At 35.9% G+C, this 10665-nt stretch overlaps 1 long non-coding RNA gene across 1 annotated transcript; it reads right to left on the bottom strand.

Annotated features, from left to right (window-relative positions):
• Positions 1 to 1335: 1335 nt before the first annotated feature.
• On the bottom strand, positions 1336 to 4310 carry LOC107101482. Its single transcript, XR_001482079.1, has 3 exons — positions 4114 to 4310; positions 3901 to 3953; positions 1336 to 3807 (listed from the first exon to the last, which is right to left on the bottom strand). It is a non-coding gene; the product is annotated as an uncharacterized LOC107101482 (long non-coding RNA).
• Positions 4311 to 10665: the final 6355 nt, after the last annotated feature.

The raw sequence follows: 10665 nt of genomic DNA, 5'->3' as shown, positions 1-10665 counted from the left end.
TGAAAAGAGATTGCTCGGAACAAATACTTTAAATAACCATTTGTAAGGTTTATGTATGAAATTACCATGAGTGTCATGAACTTGGCACCATAGGCTGGGTTGAACTCCTCCTCCTCTCATCTGCTTTGCTCCTCCCTGGCCTAATTATCTCTTAACAGATCCACTTGTTCCTTCTGCTATCAATGCCACCGGATATGCCATCCAGCCATTGGTACCAAATTATTTGAGCTTCCAGCGAATTTAATTCTAGCGTTTTCTGTATGCATTCGTTCTGCCTGAACCTGACCTGTTTTTGCTCCTGGACTTCTGAGTTTTGGCCACCCCTGTTCTGCTCTGTTTTTACCTGTTCTGTGTTTCTGGACTGTTACGTGGATTTCAACTGTTGCTAACATTTGACCTGTTTTCTGACCACAGCTTGGATTATCCCTCTGGACTGAAATTTGCTAGGTTGGTGACTCTCACGTTCATTGTCATTCCCTGTTCGAGTTTCAGAAGACACTGATCCATCCCGACAGCGTTTCCAGTGAGACCGCCTCAGCTAACGAGCAGCTGCGCACTGCTTTTTTAATAAAGGCCTTCTAAGTAATCATTGTTTGTCTCATTTGACTTCAGGGTCCAAAGTTCCTTTGAATATGTCCACATGTTAGTAAGCATATATGCTGCTGCCAAGAACGTATTGGATACAAAACAAAAATACTCGATCTATAAAAAAAATACTAGTGTCAGTTTCAACAGCACCCCGAATCTCAGAACTATTAGATTAATAATGGCCCAGCTGAAAGCAGCTATTCAAAGTGCTCCATGCTTATTTTTTATCCATCAATGAGTCTGCAGATGCTGCTGGTAATGCCAGTCACTACCCAATCTGTACCAAAAGCACAATCTCTACCATGAGCTCATTTGCATATGTGCAGGCAGATTTTAATCCAGATCAGCATAAATAATGTAATTACAGTACTGAAAGTGCTTATTTCAATCCATAAATCCAAAAAAAGAATGCTAAACTACATCTTATTTAAAATATTTAATGAAATGCATTTTACATTTTCTTCATTTGGTTCTCTGTTTATTTGCATTTCAGCTGTGTCTTTCTTAAGTTCATGCAGTGCCATAAAAATACAACAAAAGCCAATCATGAAACTCGACTTTACTACAATTGTGTAAAAATCCCAAGCCAAACAGTTAGCTGCTGGAAGTAGGGTAGGATCAAATTTCCAGAACAGATCAGGAACAGAAAAGAGATAAAACAGAAATGATGTACAATTATTTATTCTCAGAAAATACATTTTTTTTTATCACTGTCTTTCCTTTGTATATAAATATGTAATATGTAAATACAAAAAATATATTTATCCAGCAAATATAGATATAATATAATATACAGAAAAAACAATCCCTACAAAAAAAAAGAAAAAAAAAATCACATTTAGCCCACCTAGGTCACTATCAAGAGGTCAACGCACTACTTTCCTATCCCTGACTGAGACAGAACACATTTTATTAAATCTAATAAACCCTTTTATTGCGGAACATTTACCAATTTACCAGTTGAATGTTGAATAGAATACCTCATTTTTTGCAGTTTCAGACATGACATGAGGTCACATAACCACTGCTTGCGAGTTGGAGGAGCTGTGCCCTTCCACCTGATCCGAACTGTGCGTCTCGCTAACAGTGAGCAGAATGCCAGTGCCTATTGTTTAGAGGCTGGTAAAGGTGACCCCTCACCACTAAAACCAAACAGAGCCAGGAGAAGGCCAGGTGTTATCACCACTCGCGCCAACTAGGACATTGTACGGAAAACATCTGTTGAGAAATGACCAAGAGCGGGGCAGGACCAGTACATATGGACCAGTGTGGCTATGGCAGTCTTGCATTTATCGCAGTAAGGGGTGATAGAAACGGCATAGTTTGTCTTTGGAGAGGTGGGCTCTATGTACTATTTTAACTGAACGAGGCAATGGCGCGCACACAGAGATGATGTATTCACCAGTTTAAGTATAGAGTCCCATGTCTGACGCGGTATGGTCATATTCAAGTCCTCGTACCATGAGGCTTTAAGTTTAAGTGTGGAGGTCTCTTTTATAGTAAACATTTTATTATAAAGCCATGAAACCAGCCCTTTACGAGTTGGGTTTAATAATAGGATGGCTTCCAACAGTGTATGCTCTGGCAGAGAGATTGAGCCTGACAAGTGAGACTGAATAAAGTTTCTGGTTTGTAAATATAAAAAAAAAAAATGGGATTTAGGTAAACCATATTTGTTGACAAGTTCCAGAAAATACATTTTAACCTACATTATAGTTTAGTAAACTGATAAAAACTCGAACAAATGAGTTGGCACGAGTATAAAAGACAAAAGATAGTTACATTTCTATCTGTTATTTGCAAAATTATAACTGGACCTCAGTGAGTTTAACTGAATACCCCTGCTATAGAGTATAGTAAAATGAAGTAGTATGCAATCTGTTTAGAACAAAGTTGCCATTAAGTTCATAGTTTTTGGTGCTAAAAAATGCAACAGCTATGTGCAAAAGCCAAACAAAACCAAAATAGCTTAGATAAATGAAAATATATATTTTACCAAAACCTTAACATACAATGAACAATAGAATTTGAAACGCATACTACAATGCTGATAGTATAAAAGTACCTGAAACAGGCAAAAAGGCAAAGGAGACAAAATTTTAAATGAATTACTGAATAATTAGTCCTTAAAACTAAATAATGTTACATGTCAAAGCTAGAAAGAAATAAATCCTCTTTCCCAACACATTAAACCTCATTATGTCTCTCCTCTCACTCTTATTGGTTTTTTGATAAAAATGATGACAAATCTTATGGCAAACTATTGCCGGTCCTCTCAGTCTTTCTTCTGAAGAACTCAAAACACGTATTAATATAAGCCTTGGACAAGCTGCACTTTGAAGATGCAACAGGCACAGGAGGAATGCAGGCTATGGGAAGAGCTATCCAAAGACTTATGTAAAACTCATAATTTTTTTATTTATTTTTTTTTACAGTTTAAAACATCTGTTCAAATTGGTTCCTCTGTGCTTCAGGGAGTCCTGGAAGGTTTTCTGTCTCTGTAGACAGTATAAGGCTATCACTATCAACTCATCAGAGATACTATCATGTCTCTGATGAGTTTAAACTTCTCTTTCTTGTTTGTGCATTAAGCTGGCCCCCAATGCCAAAAAAATCTTTTTATAATTTGTGTTAGTAATGATTAACACATGATCAAATGTATATTTATCCTAAAAAAGCACTGTTTATAATATAAGTGCAAAATTCTCTTGTGCAATACTGCAATCTCTGTGTAAATATACTTGTGTGTACATATTTTTCTTCTATCTATACACACACATCTTTTACAACTTTTTAAAAATATTTATTTTCTTTTTATTACACTATTTGCCTTCGTTGTTTTGTTTTATATTGTTTTATTTTGTTTTGAGCTGCTAAAATTTTTGTTGTACCCTTGAGGAACAATGACAAGTAAAGACTTCTTCATACACCTTTTACTTATGCTTGGGGGAGCCCTGCAACTTGACTGCACTATTCTCCAAGCTTCGCAATGGTAGAGTACAGAGTTGTGTCCGCTGGAGTTTGTGCTGCACCTTTAACACTCTCATTTGATGTGGATGATCCAATTGTATTTTCAGTGGAAGTGTTGTTATGGATATTGACGCTGGCATAATGCAGCTGTTCTGCTGGTGGGTTTACTGTAGAATAAAGAGGAAAGGCTGTGTTTGATTGCTTGTTCTGTATCTCCATCTCTTCAGGTTGGTGATTTCCATCATTTCTCTGGAGAATTGAACAACAATTTGAAGAAATTAGAGCAATGATAGGATATATGCTTCTGTTGTTTTCCCAGGTTTATAGGACAGACATACAGACCTCAATGTTTTGAACAACAGTTGTCTTTCGCTCTGTTTCTTCCGCTGCAGAAGCTGTTAAATGTAACCAAAGGTTAACTTTGTTTTACCAGGTGTTAAGTATTTGCAAATATTTTCATGGTCACTTTTCATAAATTGCAGAATTTGGAAAAGTTAATAATTGTGTTTCTATAGAGTATCCTCTTCATGAGTGTTTTAACAAAGTCTCCCTCACCTTGAATGTTGAAGATTTTCCTTCGAAAAAGTATTACTAAAATTATAGCAGCCACCACTATTACGCCACACACAATACCAGCAATCAAGCCTGCAAACAAATGACAGTCATAACAATACTGAACAATACAGAGTATACTAATAATTGTTCTTAAAAAGAAGTCATGCAACAAAAGAAACAAACAGTAACTATTCAAAAATTGTGATTTATAGAAAAATCATAATCACCTTCGTTGTCTGTGTCATCATACACTAAAAGAAATAGCAACAAAAAAATACTATTATTAAGGCAGAACTGAAATGTTGGACCTGTTTTTTTTTTCTTCAGCTGAATCATGCGGAAGAGATAATCACTACTGACAGAAACAGTTAAGAAAGAACATATAGAAACTATTTATCTTTACTTTAACCTTTGACTGTAACTTTTTGAGGGATAGGCTTTTGTAAACCTTGGACATGCATCTCTTTAGTAATAAGTTTTCTCTTAGTTCAACTAAAAAAAATACATGAATATGCGTCAATAGCATGCAAAGGTGTCATTGGTTTATCAAAGTAGAAAGTACTAAGGTGTAGAGTATTTTCAAATAATGCGAAAAATCTATATGAAGCCAGACAGAGGAAAAATTTTAATTCTAACGGTCTTAACCTTAATTATTTGATACAAAGATTAATTATCATGACAAGTCAAGATTGAACCACACTGCATGGCTAGACCAAAGAAGAAAAACCCAACAATGATGGTCATAAGAACTTAAATTGATTTGTTTATATTTATATGACCAACGTTCTCCATTACTCATTAAATTCCAAAACTACAACAAAAAGCAAAATTAAAAAATCTGGACCTTATCCATGGGTATGAAAGGGTTCACTTGTGTGTATAAATGAAAGTAGTAGATTAGATTAGATTAGATTAGATTAGATTAGATGAGCTTTATTGATCTCACAGCGGAGAAATTCACTCGTCACATATTGGCATAGAAGTCAAAGAAGGTACAAACAAGGACGAAAAAGGTGCATTAAAAATAAACAATAAACAATATATATACAGTATATCCAAGTATATACAGTATATCAAGATAAATAAGGATAAGGTGCAAATGTACATGTATCGCACACAATGAAAAACAAAATAAAAATAAGAAAAAAAGAAATAGGAAATAAAAAATAAAAATATGTACAATCCAGATGTCTTATATACAGGTGGATTTACTTTTACGTTAAAGTGTAGTAGGTAAGGAGCAATGGTGAGGTAGTGGTATGACTATTCTATTCACATATATTGCACATTCAGCATATTGCACAGAATATTGCACAGTCAATAAATAAAAAACTATAATATAGCTGCACAGTGGTTGTTAGAGATTAATAATAATGAGTTGGTACAAACTAAGGATATAAAGGGACAACCCCCAAGTGTGTAGTCTTTTAACTTCAGACAACTGTTTTGTACCTTTGATAACTGATGATTTACAGAAACGATATATCTAATCATTGTTTATCTATTTTTTACTCCAATTAAACAATAAGAAATTCACAGATAGCTATTTGGTTTCTGTCAAAGATTCATAATGAGTCACATTTCATTAAAGCTAACTTTTGAGGGAAAAGAAACAGACTTAAGTCTCCACCTTAATGCCAAAGGGGTTTGTTTGTGTCAGAGTTTAGTTGAGGTTTGAGGACCCAAATGCAGAGGCAGAGAGGCTGAGGTGACTTCTTGCAATTTAAGTGGTGAAAAACAGTGAACAAAGGCAGCTATCCAAAAATCCAACATAAAATGTAAAACAAACTGGGACCATGGAGACATCAGGGGAAACCGGACACAAGGAGCCAGGGAGAGACAATGTAGGAAGACAGCAGCAATGAGAAACCAGCGACGTCAAGGAACCAGCAAGGAGTGATAGCAGAGGGAGAGTATATATGGCTGACTGAAACAAAGGCAGGGCTAACGAGCTGATAAGGAGCAGGTGTGAGTGGAGACAATGAGGAAGCCAAGGGGAAAGGAACACACACAAGAGGGCAATAGAACAGGCATCCCCAACCTCAGTCCTCAAGGCTCGCTGTCCTGCAGGTTTTAAATGTTTCTTTGCTCCAGCACAACTGATTTTAATTGAAAGCTGATTAACAGGTTTTTGGTCTACTGCAATCATTATAATCAGCTGTGCTGAAGCAGGGAAACCTCTAAAACCTGCAGGACAATGGTCCTTGAGAACCGACTTTGCGGATGCCTGCAATAACAACAGAACAACCTGAGAACTAAAATAAATCTAAACACAAAGTAGGAAATAAGCCAATGAAACACACAGATCTAAGTAAAACAGAAAGTAAGACCGTGAGAGTTTGTCTCTATGATCCCAAGGGCAACTTTGTCTTCAGCTACAGCCCCTGGTAGGATCTCCATGAAAAATCTGCTAAAGGGAAGGGGCCAGACTAAGAAGCAATCCAAAGATTCGAAAGAAAGGAAGTGGCTGACTAAAACAGGAGGTTAATGGATAAGGGGAGCAGTGTGGGGATTGTCATAAGACCCCAGCAGTAGAGGTTTATTAAGAAGTACTGCCCAGTGAATGGCAAGAGTCCCTTTTTTGTTCCTTAAGGCTGCAAAAGAGGTCTGACTGCTGTCTTTTCTCACAAACCAAATAGCAGCTTACATTATCCAGGTCCTCTGATTGATGTACTGGAATGGGGACCCCATGGGGTTTCTGCTATGACCTCAGGGGACTTCATTCTCCTGGTGGCAACATGTTAGCTGGATGGGTTTGATTGGAAAGAATGGCGTCCAAGTTAGTGAGATTCCAGACATATGGACAAAATGGGTCTCTGGAGTATTTCCTGGGGGGTACCAAAGCAGAGCTACCAGGCACCTCCCCTTTGATGTTTTGAACTCACTGAAAGGATTATAAGTCTCATTTGGACTGACCCTTGAAATTAACAAGAATGAGCTGGAGACTGTAGCCAGGAAGAGGAATGTCTCCAAAATTTTGGATTTTGGATAAGCAGATGGATTGATGGGTAATGGATTACAGATTTGAAAGAAACCAGAATAATACTAATAGCTGCAGCCAATTTGCACAAAGAAATTATGAAGCAAAATTTTGTTATTGTTGCATACATACTTTGGCTCATGCTGTAGTACAGAATCAGCCACAATAGTCGGCTGATAACACTCTAAAAATGGATTGTTGGAAAAACCAACCAATCTAATTAGTTAAACCTATTTTGGTTAGATTAACCAATATATTGGTCAGAAACATACCAAGCTAATGGTTTTGGATCAGCCTATTTATTTGTTTAACCAAACAAACAATAAAAATGATAAATCAGAATCAGACATACTTTAATAATGCCAGAGGGAAATTACGTATTATGTTTTACCAATGTTACAGTTTGGCTGTTGTCAAGTACAGTGTGTAATACTGTTTTACCTCATGGCAAATATGGCATTGGATGAATTATAGATTGGTAAAAAAAAAAAATCTACCATATTATAGTGGCTGTTTTGACCAAAACATTGGTTGGACAAAAATTTGGCAAACTAAACCAGTTTTGGCTGGACTGACCAATCTGTTTTTACAGTGTAGGTCAAAAATTATTGGGATCATTGCCTGCAGTAGCAGCCAAAGGATGCAGCAGGATTTTGTTGCCAGCAGAAAAAAACCCACAACTACTTACTGTAATTAAAAATATACGCTTATGTGGACCTAGGGACGCTAGGTCCACATAAGGAATAAAGAATACAGAACTCACTATGTTTACTCTTGGTTCACCATTCTGCGATGAAACCAGCAAGCAGCAGATAAAAGCTTAAATGAGAGAGGCTGGACACGCCATTGCCATGGAAACAGATCAATAACACAGAGACAGGTCAACGGGCCAGGGAGAAGCTAATAGAGTTCAGATGTGAGGACCAGTGACTCTAAACATTGAATCACAGGAAGAGGTTAGTACAACTACAAGAATTTACTGACATTTCCAGCCTGATTTAAACCAGTTCTGGATATCAATCTCCAATTTGTTACCAAAACTATATGCTATGGGTATTTTGATAAATAATTATTCAATTGCCGAATGGAATAAATGTTGTAACATTCACCAAATGTTGGACTTATCTAGTACAAGTAGATCTCAGGCTACTACTAGAGAGGGCACCCACCTTAGTGTGGCATTCTGCCCTCTGCCCACCAACAGGGACCATCAGAGATGTCCCCACACATCCCTACCCTTTGAAGTTTCTGTTCTATTTGTTCATTTATGTTCTAACAACTTGTTCAGTTATTTGTTGTTGTTTTTTTTTTTTTTTTTTTTTTTTATTTTTTTTTTTTTTTTTTGTTTGTTTTATTTCACATGGTATCTTTTCTAATCTAAATAATGGTTGATGACATCAAGATCGTTTCTTTGAACCTGAATGGTATGAACAATCCTATAAAATGCAAGAAAATTTAAGCACAGATAATTTATTTACAGGAAACACACCTGTCTAAACAGGAACATGAAAAGCTTAGGGGCTTTGGCTACTCCAATACATTATATAGTTAATTCCGACATGGACGTAAAAGAGGAGTTTCAATTCTAATTTACAACTCAGTAAAATTTGACTGCAGCCATGACTTGTCAGACAAAGAAGGCCGATATGTGATTGTGAAGGGGACTCTTGAAAAAGTAAAGGTAACACTAGTCAATGTCTACAAGCGCCAACATACAATTTCTTAATAATCTTCTCAGTAAAAATAATTACAGAAACAGAGGGAATAATGATCTGGTTTGGGGATTTCAATATGGTATTGAACACGAAGCTTGATTCAACTAACTATAAAAAAAACAGCAAATCTCATCCACAAAAAAATTTAAATGAGTATTTGAAGAATTTGGAGTTGTTGATGACTGGAGGGAATTTAACCCCAATATAAAAGATTATACCCACTACTCAGCGCCCAATAAATGTTACTCCAGAATTGATTACCTTTTCATGAAAAAAGCAGATTTAAATAAAGTAAAGGAATGTAAAATAGAAGAAACAATGATATCTGACCACTCTTCTCTAATATTAAAATTTAATTTACCTTCCAGAAAATGTAAAACAGCATGGCGATTAAATGTAGGCCTATTGAACTACAAAACAATTAAAGCTGAAATTTCCCATGAGATAAAAACTTATATAGAAGAGAATAATGATGGACAGGTTAATCCAGTAATAGTTTGGGACGCGCTTAAGGCAGTACTAAGAGGAAATTTGAAATCAAAAACTGTGGCCTTTAAGAAATCCAGAGTGGAAGCCTATGATAAAGAAAGAAACTAAATTAATAGATTTAGAAAAACAACACAAATTAACTCAAGATGCTAACCTGTTTACTAAGATAAAAGAATTAAAAAACAACATTGATAAAATACTTACATACTAAATTGAAAAGAAATTGAAATTTATCACACAATCATATCATGAAGTCGGATTCAGAGGAAATAAACGACTGGCAAAGAAACTGAAAAAACAGCAAATTAAAGGATGGTGATAAAATATATAAAATAAAATAAAACGACACACGGCCCTGCAACTATTGAGGACATGTTTAGGACATACTATCAGAGACTATATAGTCAACCTCCTTCCGCTGAAGATGGACAGATAGAAACCTTCTTAGACTCACTTGACTTGCCCTCAATTGGAGAAACTCAAAACAAATTTCTCACCTCTCGCATAACAAAATAGAAATACAAAAAAGCAATTAATAAACTAAAAACACAGTAAAACACCAGGTAGTAATGGATTGCCATTCAAGTTGTATAAATCTTTCAGTGAGGATCTTCTACCTTTACTAGAAAAATCATTTAATTATACCTTCGAGCATGCAGTGCTTCCTCCATCCTGGAGAGAAGCAATTATGACAGTCATTCCAAAAAAGAGGAAAAGTGAGACATGCTCCGACTATGGACTTATATCTATTCTCAACATGGATTGTAAAATTTATACCTCAATATTAGCAAATCGATTTGAAAAATTAATTGGAGATATTATAGACGAGGACCAAACAGGATTTATTAAAGGTCGCCAAACGTGAGATAATATCAGGAGAGCACTTCACATCATAGACCATTTTCAAAATAATAAAATAAAAGCTGTTCTAATCAGTCTCAATGCAGAGAAAGCTTTTGACAGCATAAGCTGGAACTTTTTATATAAAAGACTTGAAAAATTTGGCTTCAATGAAAAGGCTGTACAATGTGTAAGAACCTTATTCCAATCCCTGGTGGCAAGAATCAAGATTAACGGAAATCTATCTGACAATATAAGACTGGAACGTTCCACACGCCAGGGCTGCTGTTTATTACCAACACTATTTGCAATGTATATTGAACCACTGGCACAACATTTAAGACAACGTAAGGATCTCATGGGTACTGATATACATAATGAACTTCATACAATAGGCTTGTTCGCAGATTATGTTATTTGCTATTTATCAAATCTGGAAAATTCACTGCTTTGTCTGATCAAACAGTTAGGGCCGGATTTATCAAGATCCAATTTTGCGTGCAGTAATTTGCGCTCGCAAACTGGAAT

The sequence above is a fragment of the Cyprinodon variegatus genome, unplaced genomic scaffold (assembly GCF_000732505.1).
Source record: "Cyprinodon variegatus isolate N-32 unplaced genomic scaffold, C_variegatus-1.0 Scaffold1102, whole genome shotgun sequence".
Taxonomy (NCBI): Eukaryota; Metazoa; Chordata; class Actinopteri; order Cyprinodontiformes; family Cyprinodontidae; genus Cyprinodon; species Cyprinodon variegatus.
Note: the sequence above shows the minus strand (reverse complement) of the source record. Positions and strands in the feature narration are given on the sequence as shown.